Consider the following 10,720-nt stretch of genomic DNA (forward strand, 5'->3'; position numbering starts at 1 on the left):
GTGTGGAAATTATAAATGTTGTGTGCATGCATTAGGTTTAGAAAAAAGAAACAAAGAAAAAAAAAGGGGTTTAGGATCCTTTCTATTTTTCTTATTCGGTATTCTTGCTAACAAACAGGATTCCTTATAGGTTTAGAGTTCTAGAAAATACGAAGAGGGGTATATTAAGTAAATAAATTTCAATGCTTACTTAGTCTTACTATATATGAACTATATAAAATCGAAGTAAAGACCAACATAGTATTAATATTATTGTTTTTGGTCAAATGTAATGCCTAGCTATTTGCCTACTCATCCACTGTTGCCTATTATTTGATTAAAAAAAGTTTCTAAAGTTTCTCTTCTAATTAAGTGCATCAACCATATAAGAACCCAAGAGGTGAGAGTTTGTATAATAATTTAATCCGCAAGCCAACTATCGATCTAACTAATCTTTGAACCTAAAGACCTCATTTTTTCAAATTGGTTCCAAACTTAAATATGATAGAAGAAACAGAAAAAAATCTCCATCGCATGAGATCTCATATTTTCAAAATCGTTTAAAATATGAAGTGAAAATAATAAATATCTAATTAATTTGAGTTAAGGTGAATTATTGGGGCACAGAGAAATTAAAAAACCCTCTCTCTCTCCTCTGAGCGTCTATCGGCGTTAGTTACGCTAACGGGCGCCGACCGGGTCTATTGCCGGAGGAAGGAAACGAGGTCGACCTAAGAAGATTCCCATTATCACTATTGGGAGTTCTGTGAGCTCTAGATTCACTACACACATATGCCCTCGGTAAAACAGGAAATTGTCACCACTGTTTCAAATCTTGCGAGCAACAACCCTAGAACTGGAATTCCGACTACTGAGTCATCGAGAGGAGCTGTCAAGCGCCTGCAATTGACAGCTTGGATTCCTCAGACGATTAATTTAGTGCAAAATGATGCTCAATTGCCACCAACGGCTGACAAGGGAAAATCCAAAGTGGACACTGATGCTTCGGTACCGAAAATTGAATATGCTCCAGTGGAGGAGCAAGCTCCATGGAGGAATTTGTTCACAAGTAACAGATCTGCTAGCAACGAACTATCCCTAACCTATATTCCTCCCGATATTGTTGATGAGAATACGATTGCTTTTTTAGATAAATAAGAAGTGGATAATGAAGCTGCTCAATGGAAGTGTTCACTCATTGCTTATGTGGTAGGGGACACACCTGGATATAAACATATGTACAGGTATATCACTCAATCCTGGCCTACAGTTGCTGAACCGGAATTATTCCTACATGAAGATGGCTATTACATAATAAAGTTCCAGGATATGGATGATCTGAATGAGGTGCTAATAGCTGGTCCGTATAGTATTAACAATAAACTTGTAATCTTAAAGCTTTTGACCCCTGACTCTGATTTTCATGCTGAATTTCTTAAAGAAATCCCTCTTTGGATCAAATTCCCTAATCTACCAGTTAGCTATTGGAGTGGAGATTCACTAAGTAGAATTGCTAGCACAATTGGTACCCCTTTATTTGCGGATGAATGTACAGCTAAGAAATCTAGAATTTCCTTTGCTCGGATGCTGATTGAAGTAAATGTCACTACACCATTACCTAACTGTGTGAAAGTATTAGACCCCTCGGGAGAAGTTTTTGAACAAAGGGTAGTGTATGAGTGGAAACCTACCTTTTAGAACAAATGCTTACAACTTGGCCATGTTTGTGAACCAAACCCCGAGCCTAAGCCAGTATATAAGCAACCAAGGAAGAGGAGAAGGCCTCAGCAGCAAGTACAAGTATGGGCTACCAAAATAACTCATCCTGATAAGGCACCTAGTGAAGAATTACCAAAGGAAAGTACTGCTGCCCCTGAGAAAGCTAGTGAAAATTCTTCAACAACACCTATTCAGCAACTACAACAACAACAAATGCTTACTGATGAGAGTCAGATCCTGATACTACCCATAATACAGGAAGAACATCCTATAATAGCAAGTCCTAGAGAAAGAGTGATTGCGAAACCTGAACAGAACCTAGAACAACTACAACAGACTAGTGATCAAACTAGTATCAACACCTATAGGCAGAAAAGAGAACAGTTGAAGGCAAACTTTCTTCCCTCAGATGAAGGGAGAGGATTCCTTATTTCTCCGTGACTTGGTTAGTGTGGAATGTCAGGGGGCTCAATAAAAGATATAAGCAAAAAGAATTGAGTCTTTACCTGAAGGAGAATAGAGTAAATCTAATGGGAATTTTGGAAACAAGGGTAAAGGAGCAAAATGCCACTAGCATCATTGGCAAAATAGCTCCTTATTGGAAGGCCGTATATAATTACAACTATGCAGTGAATGGGAGGATTTGGCTAATATGGGATGATTCTTTGTACCAAGTCACCCCTTTAGCATACAATGCACAATTTATTCATGACACAGTTACTAGTAGACTGACAGGAGTGGAGAATACAATGACTATTATCTATGCCTACAATACTCAGGAGCAAAGAAGGCAACTCTGGTTGCAACTTCAAGCATTGGCACCTCAAATCACCAAACCTTGGCTGATCTGGGGTGATTTCAATGCTATATTATATGCTCAAGATAGACTGCATGGAATCCCTGGAACTAATACAGAACTACATGATTTTGCAGATTGTGTACAAACACTGGCCCTCTCTGAATTATCATGGAGGGGAGAATATTATACATGGACTGATAATCAGAGGGGAACTGACAGGATTTATAGCAGGCTGAATAGAGCACTGGGTAATGGGGATTGGATGATGATTAATGGACACTTGGTTGTGGAATACAAGAAGCTGCATTTCTCAAATCATTCCCCAATACTACTCCCTATATGGCAGGATATTTCTAAAGTCAAGAGTCCTTTCAAATTCTTTAATATATGGGCTGATTATGACAATTTTATACTTCTTGTTGAAGAGGGTTGGAGTAGAAGACTTGACAAGGGCAATATGAAGGATGTCTGGTTAAAACTCAAGAGATTAAGAGAGGGTTTCAAAAGGATAAACACTGCAAGTTCAAAGACATATGTGATAAAATCATTACTGCTAGAACTATATTGAAGGACATACAAAACAAGATGGCTATAAATTACACAGATGCATTAGCAGATCAAGAACAGACAACCCTGCAGCAACTAGAACACTGGTCTATTATTGAAGAAAAAGCCTTGAAAAAAAAAATCAAGAGCTTCATGGATAAAATTAGGGGATGGGAACAATAAATATTTCTCAGCAGTAATGAAGGAAAGACACCAAAGAAAACAGATTGTGGAGTTGACTAGCTTATCTCGGACAAGATTAACTAAACCAGAGGAAATCAGGGAGGAAATTATTATGTTCTACAAGTCTTTAATGGGAAGTGCAGCAACTCACCTGACTGCCGTCAACCAAGTTACTATGAAAAAAGGACCTTCACTGACACACCCACAACAACTTGAATTGTGTGCATCAGTCACTACTCAGGAGATGCAGGATGCACTTCAAGGGATCGGAGATGATAAAGCCCAGGGATTGATGGATATAATGCTCTGTTTTATAAGAAATCATGGACAGTAATTCAACATGAGATATGTGCAGTTATTCAAGATTTCTTTAAGACTGGCACCTTACTATCGGCTATGAATTGCACTGCTATAACACTACTGCCCAAAGTGCCAAATCCCTCTACCATTAAAGAATATCGACCAATAGCCTGTTGTACTGTTGTGTATAAGATAATAGCTAAAGTATTAACAAACAGACTACAAAAGGCCATGCCATTCATTATCTCTGATGCTCAGTCTAGATTTGTACATGGGAGAAAGATTGCAGATAGTATTATTTTAGCTCATGAGCTTGTTAAATCATACACTAGGAAACATATTTCTCCTAGATGTATGATTAAGGTGGATCTCCAAAAAGCCTATGACTCACTTGAATGGCCTTATCTGAAGTAAGTAATGGAAGGTCTAGGATTCCCTGGTAGGTTCATTGATTGGATCTTTGGGTGTGTTACTTCAGTATCATACTCCATTGTGATTAATGGAGAACCCTCTCCACTATTTCCAGCAGCAAAAGGACTCAGGCAAGGGGACCTCATCTCCCCCTTCTTATTTGCCATTGCCATGGAATGGCTGAGCAGAAGCTTGAATGAATTAAAAGAGGATAAAGGCTTCAAATACCATCCAAGATGTGAAAAATTAGGTATTACTCACCTAAGTTTTGTTGATGACTTGCTGTTATTTTCCAGAGGTGAACTTACTGCATTTACAAAGCTACATGCTAAGTTCAAGTGTTTCTCATCAGCTTCTGGTCTCCAAGCAAACTTAGCCAAGAGCTCAGTATATGTGGGAGGGGTTGAACTAATCTAGAAGAATAATATTCTGCATCATCTTGGGTATTCTTCTAGAGAGTTGCCTTTTAAGTATTTAGGAGTTCCTTTAACAACCAAGAAGCTGAATATCACTCACTGGCAACCTCTGATTGAAAAAATAGTGGCCAAAATTTCATCTTGGACAGCAAAAAAACTGTCATAGCAGGAAGGGTGCAATTGGTTAAAACAGTAATATTTAGAGTGCAGTCTTATTGGGCCCAGCTATTTGTTCTGCCAGCAAGGTCATGAAGGCTATAAATGCTTACTGTAGAAGCTTTATATGGTCAGGGGTCAATACAATAACCAAGAGAGCTCTAGTTTCTTGGGAACAGGTTTGTTTACCAAAATCTGCTAGTGGTTTCAATTTGCCAAATCTGAAATTGTGGAACAAAGCAACAATAACCAAAGTGTGTTGGGATCTGGTAAACAAGCAGGACAAGTTGTGGATCAAATGGATTCATACTTACTACATAAAAGGGGGAGCAACTGAGCTAATTAACATACCCAAGCAGGCTAGCTGGATGGTGAGAAAAATTATAGGGGCAAGATGTGGCCTTATGCATGTACAAGCTAATCGGACAGACAAAGACAGCATGATCAAGCACATCTACTACTAGATGATGGGTGCACTACCTAGAGTGCCACGGAGACACTTTCTATTACACAATTCATCCAGACCAAAAGCAGTATTCTTGATGTGGTTGTAAGTCCAGAACAAGTTGCTAACGTGTGATAGATTGATCAAATGAGACATGTAGGTGGACCCTAAGTGCTCCAACTGTTAGATGAGTAATGAAACAAGAGACCATTTATTTCATGACTGTGTATTTGCCCAAAATCTGTGGAACAGGATAATGCACTGGTTACAGATCCAGTGGCCTACCACTCGAAATTGGGAGCAAGGCTATGGGGCAACTCTACAGGCAACTAGGGGAAAAACTTTGCAGGCCGCTATTCTCAAGATGATTTATGCAGAATTTGTGTTTGTTGTGTGGAATGAGTGAAATGCAAGGGTGTTTAAAGCGAGAACAACACATCTGGACCAGATAGCTCAAGGGATTACAATTAACTGTAGCATCAGAGCTCCTCAAGACATAAAGGCCAGATTGAATAGCTGCAGATTTTGAGAATGCACTCCTAGTGTTCAGAAACTATTAGTCTAGCTTAATAATGTTCATTTATAGTTACTTGTAGTTTCTACTTAGAGTTTGAGTTGGGGTGATCCCATTCAGTGTGTAGTAGGTTGAGTTAACCTTGCTGGTTTGTAAATATTACTTGGTAATTAATGAAAGTTGACAGTTACCAAAAAAAGGAATGAACAATACTTTGATGGGAGCTCTTCCCCTTTAACATGCCTTACGTGACAAGAACACGAATTAGTTGGGAGGATATCAAAGAGTTATAAAATAAAGGATATTCAACATTTATTCAATTATTTTAAATTTAAAACTAGGTCTACAAGCATCACTTTTATATAAAAAATTTAACAGTCGACAAGGAAGTGCAACTCACGTACATAGATTTAGCCAACTAAAGGGATAAACGACGAGCGGTTTTTTTGCGATTTTTTTAAAATAAATATTTACATAATTTATGATCATTACATAGTAATGTTTTGATGATAAATTTCTAGGGTTTAATATCGTTTCGTGTAGCGTTTGAATTATTTAATAGCATAGCGTTTGAACTATTTAATGACTTATTTGTCGTTTGCTTAGGTTCTAGATAACTATTTTGTTGTTTCTAGGTTTGTAAAGTCACATAAACCTCTTCTCAGATAAGTTTTAAACTGACAAGTAATTTACATAATAAACTTCAAAGTTGATTGTATACTTATCTCATATTTTATAATTTATTGTCGATATAAGCATGTTTAAAGTTAATGCTTTAAAATTAGACCTTTGATGTGACATTGAAAGACATGTGATTGCTCTCTCTTCTTGAGTAATTATTTTATAAAGCACTTTCTCCTTTCATATTGTATCTTTATCTCTTTGGTGGTCTTTTAAGTCAAAAAGGTGATTGACCCTATGTTACTTCTATTTTCTTATTAATAATTGGGATTTCACTATTTCTTAGGATTTTACTGTTGCTCGGGCAAACGAAAATTTAGCTTTGAAAGGTATGTACTCCTCCTATCTTAATTTATATGACACTTTTCGCTTATTGACATTAAGATTTTGTGAACTTTGATCAATATATATATTTTTTTTTTATCATATGGACATGAAAAGAATTGTAACTTATAGTAACTTTCATATAATTTTTTAATATGTAAATTTTAATTTTAAAATTTTGAATTGATCTAATCCAATTTAGCTTCGAAGATTAGTCAAATTAACTCTCGATAAACGAACGATAAACAAAAAGTGTCATATAAATCGGAATAGATTATTTTAGCTTGATCATATGTTAATTCGATTTTCTCAAATAGGTTTCCTTTATTTTGTTCTATTCTCCTTTATTTTCTTGGATTAATGAATATTTCTAGATCAATCCAATGTTACTTTTATTTCAACTGATTCTCCTCTATTTTGTGCGGTTTTGCTTTATTGTGCTTCGACTATATATTTATTTAGCCTTATCATGTGTTAATTAATTTTTGTCCTCTTTTTCATGAGTAACATATCCCATATCCATCAAATTCCATTTTTTCTTTACGCTGTTCTTTTAAGTTATGATTTGATATTCTTATTAGGTTCTGATTCTTTTTTTGATTTTGTGACAGTGTTTTATATCCGTGGTTTATTTTCGTATTAAATTCTAGATTAATTTGGCTGGATCTTATTTAATTTATTCTTTAAATCACTCCATTTGGAACATGTTATTTCATTAGTTTTATTTTCATATCATCAGGTTGATTAGACTTTCTAACAAAGTCCATTTTTACATCTCCAAGTTGATTAGCTTTCTAACAATTTGTTACTCCCTAAGTCCCATTTTAATAGTCGTTTTTGTTTTTTAAAAAAACAACAAATACAAGTTATAATTTACTCAGTTACCCTTATTTATTAGAAGTTATTTAAAAATTGAGCATTATTAAAAATAACTAATTCGTTAATGTTAACGGCGTAGTTGGAAGTAATTGTCAATTTTAATTAGTCTTGATTTCCTAAAGCGACGAGTATTTTTGAACAATCTTTTTGAGTTTGTAACGACTAATCTTTCGTTCCTGAAAATAATAATCAAGACAAGAAAAATAGTGACAAAGAATAATATTTGATTTCAAGAATTTGCGCGGGGGTTACAATCTTTATGAAACCTTAAATAAAAAGATGTAATTCTCTGATTCTTCTCCTCACGATACGGCCGTCAATCAAGGGATTTTGCTTGTTCTTGAATGGACGAATCACTTGTTGTTGATATTTCACTACGAATGCGGAGCCGAGCTTTAATCACAAACGTAGAGGTATGGAAACTTGCGGCTCACCACTTGGAGCGAAGACTTCTTAGTATGTGGAAGACTTGCGGGTGAGAGCTTCTCTATGTATTTTTCTTCTTTTCCTTTTGTCTTTGTGAAGACCCCTATTTATAGTTGCAGGGGAGAGCTAGGGTTTGTATATGATTGGTTGAACCTTGCCATTTGAACACTTGGTGACATTTGATTGGTTCTTCTATTGTCTTGGCATGCTGCGTCACTTATGCACGTGGCATGATTTGACTGGTCCTTGACTTGACTTGGAGCGCCACGTCATTTGATACGTGGCACGGACCTTGGGCTAATAGAGTGGGCTCATCATGTGAGGTCCGACAAGATAGACTAGCCCAATTGAATTGGTCTTTCAATTAAGTCCATACCAATTGGACTTAAGCAATTAATCCAATTATATTAGCCCATAATATTTGTTCGGACTAATATACCTTGGATTTAATATAATTCGAATTTCTTGTGAATTTACTTTTAATAAAATTTCATCATCTACAAATGCCCCCTGCTTCAAGGCTTGTCGGAGTGTCCAAACTTTTGTAGACTAGGCTTGAAGTATTAACTTGATGCTGTAATTGCAATGTTATGCCACACCAAGTAAGAATATGATGGACTTTGAATTAAATGTTCACGTGATGTCTCTTGTGAAAATTTTAGTCCATGCTATATTAAACCATACTTTTCAAATGGGGTTTGACTTTTCCTTGTATGCCAATGTACTAACCCTCTTAGTAATATATTTTCCCGAATTGTGTTCTCCTAGTTTGTATATGATTAGGAGACTTCCAAAGCTGATTTTTTTTTTCTTCTAAAGGAATTAGGACACCCAGTTGATTTTGGACAATGCTAATTACTGTCCATACCGACTTTAGCTATATAGCCGCCTTTCAGACCTTTAAGAATAGAGATGCGCTTCTCTTTCGCTTGGCGTCGTCAATCAGGAAGACGCTTTGAGTCCCGAGCAAATCATATTACCAACATATATAACTCTCCTACACTTTCCATATTTGCATGGTATTTCCTTGTGATTTATTAGGAGAAATTATGAACTTTCCATAAGTTTAAACTTTCCATGTATAAGCCTAAACTTTCCATATTTTGGCTCCAACTAGAACAAGGATTTATTTTGTTGGACACCTATAAATACCTCGTCTTCTCATGGTTATTGAGCATCAATTTTTAGCACCCTCGATCTGGTTTGAACCCATCTCTATCAGGTAATTTTCTTTCAATATGAATTTTCGTCACTTTCTTCACAGCCCTACATGTCTGTGGTAGAAAATTCATATCTCGATGTAGGAACGTCGAAATCATGATCCGCTTGATGTTTCGGAAACTAGACTCGTAGAGCTACATCATACGCGGAAACCGCGACCAAATTATTTCTATATTTTCTCAGATATTGATCGAGAATCAGACCTTGAATTCTGGTTCGCTGGTTTATTAGTCTTGCGCGTCCTGACGAAAAATCTTATATCTTGACTTAGGAACATCGCAATCACGAACGGTTTGCGGCGTCGGAAAGAAGACTCATAGAACTACGGCATATACGAAAACCACAATCAAATTGTGAAAGAGATTAATTCCGTGATTATTCTCATTGATGGAATTAGTAAATATACCATAGTTACAATGTCCTATTAGGATACAAAATATATTAACCTAAATTAGAAGATTTACAAAATATTCTATGACTACATATTTACATTATTTATCACACCCCCACAGTCGAAACGGGAGGTTGACGAACGCTGAGACTGTCCCGAAAATCCTCAAATAAGACCTGTGGTAGTCCTTTAGTGAAAATATCGGCGAGCTGATATCGGGACGGAACATGAAGGACACGTACGTGGCCGCGCGCAACCTTCTCACGAACAAAATGGATATCCATCTCAATGTGCTTGGTGCGCTGATGCTGGACTGGATTCCCTAACAAGTAAATAGCACTGACATTATCACAATAAACCAAAGTAGCCTTAGGGACTGGACAATGTAGCTCCAAGAGTAGGTTACGTATCCAACATGATTCAGAGACAACATTAGCAACCCCCCTATATTCGGCTTCCGCACTGGAGCGGGAAAGAGTAGGTTGGCGTTTGGATGACCAAGATATCAAGTTGTCTCCCAAAAACACGCAATAACCCGACGTTGAACGTCGTGTGTCGGGACATCCCCCCCAATCAGCATCAGTATACGAAACCAAATCAGTAACTGAAGATGGATAGAGATGCAAACCATGATCAAGAGTACCTTGAATATACCGAATAATCAGTTTAAGAGCAAGCATATGCGTATCTCGTGGAGCATGCATATGAAGACAAATCTGCTGCACGGCATAAGAAATATCCGGTCTGGTGAAGGTTAGATACTGAAGAGCACCTGCAAGACTCCGGAAATGAGTGGGATCTTCATAAAGATCGCCAGAAGTGGCACTGACCTTCGGTTTAGTGTCAACCGGAGTGGTAGAAGGCTTACACGATGACATGCACGCATGCTCAATAATCTCTGTAGCATAACTTCGTTGTGAAAGAAACATACCACCCTTGTGACGGGTCACCGCAATGCCAAGAAAATAATTCAAAGGACCTAGGTCCTTCATTGCAAATTCTGAGCCAAGAAGGTCCATAATCGAACAACGGAGAGTATCTGAAGAAGCAGTAAGAATAATATCATCCACATATAGTAAAAGGTAAGCCAAGTCGTGCCATTTGCTGTAGATGAACAATGAGTTATCGGACCTGCTATTAACAAAACCAATGGAATAAACAAAGTCAGCAAATCTTTTATACCAAGCTCTCGGTGCTTGTTTAAGCCCATATAAGGATTTGCGCAACAAGCACACATAATCGGGATGAGATGGGTCTCGAAAACCCATTGGCTGATGCATATATACTGTCTCCTTGAGCTCGCCATGAAGAAATGCATTTTTGACATCCA

The sequence above is a fragment of the Lycium barbarum genome, chromosome 2, assembly GCF_019175385.1.
Source record: "Lycium barbarum isolate Lr01 chromosome 2, ASM1917538v2, whole genome shotgun sequence".
Classification (NCBI taxonomy): domain Eukaryota; kingdom Viridiplantae; phylum Streptophyta; class Magnoliopsida; order Solanales; family Solanaceae; genus Lycium; species Lycium barbarum.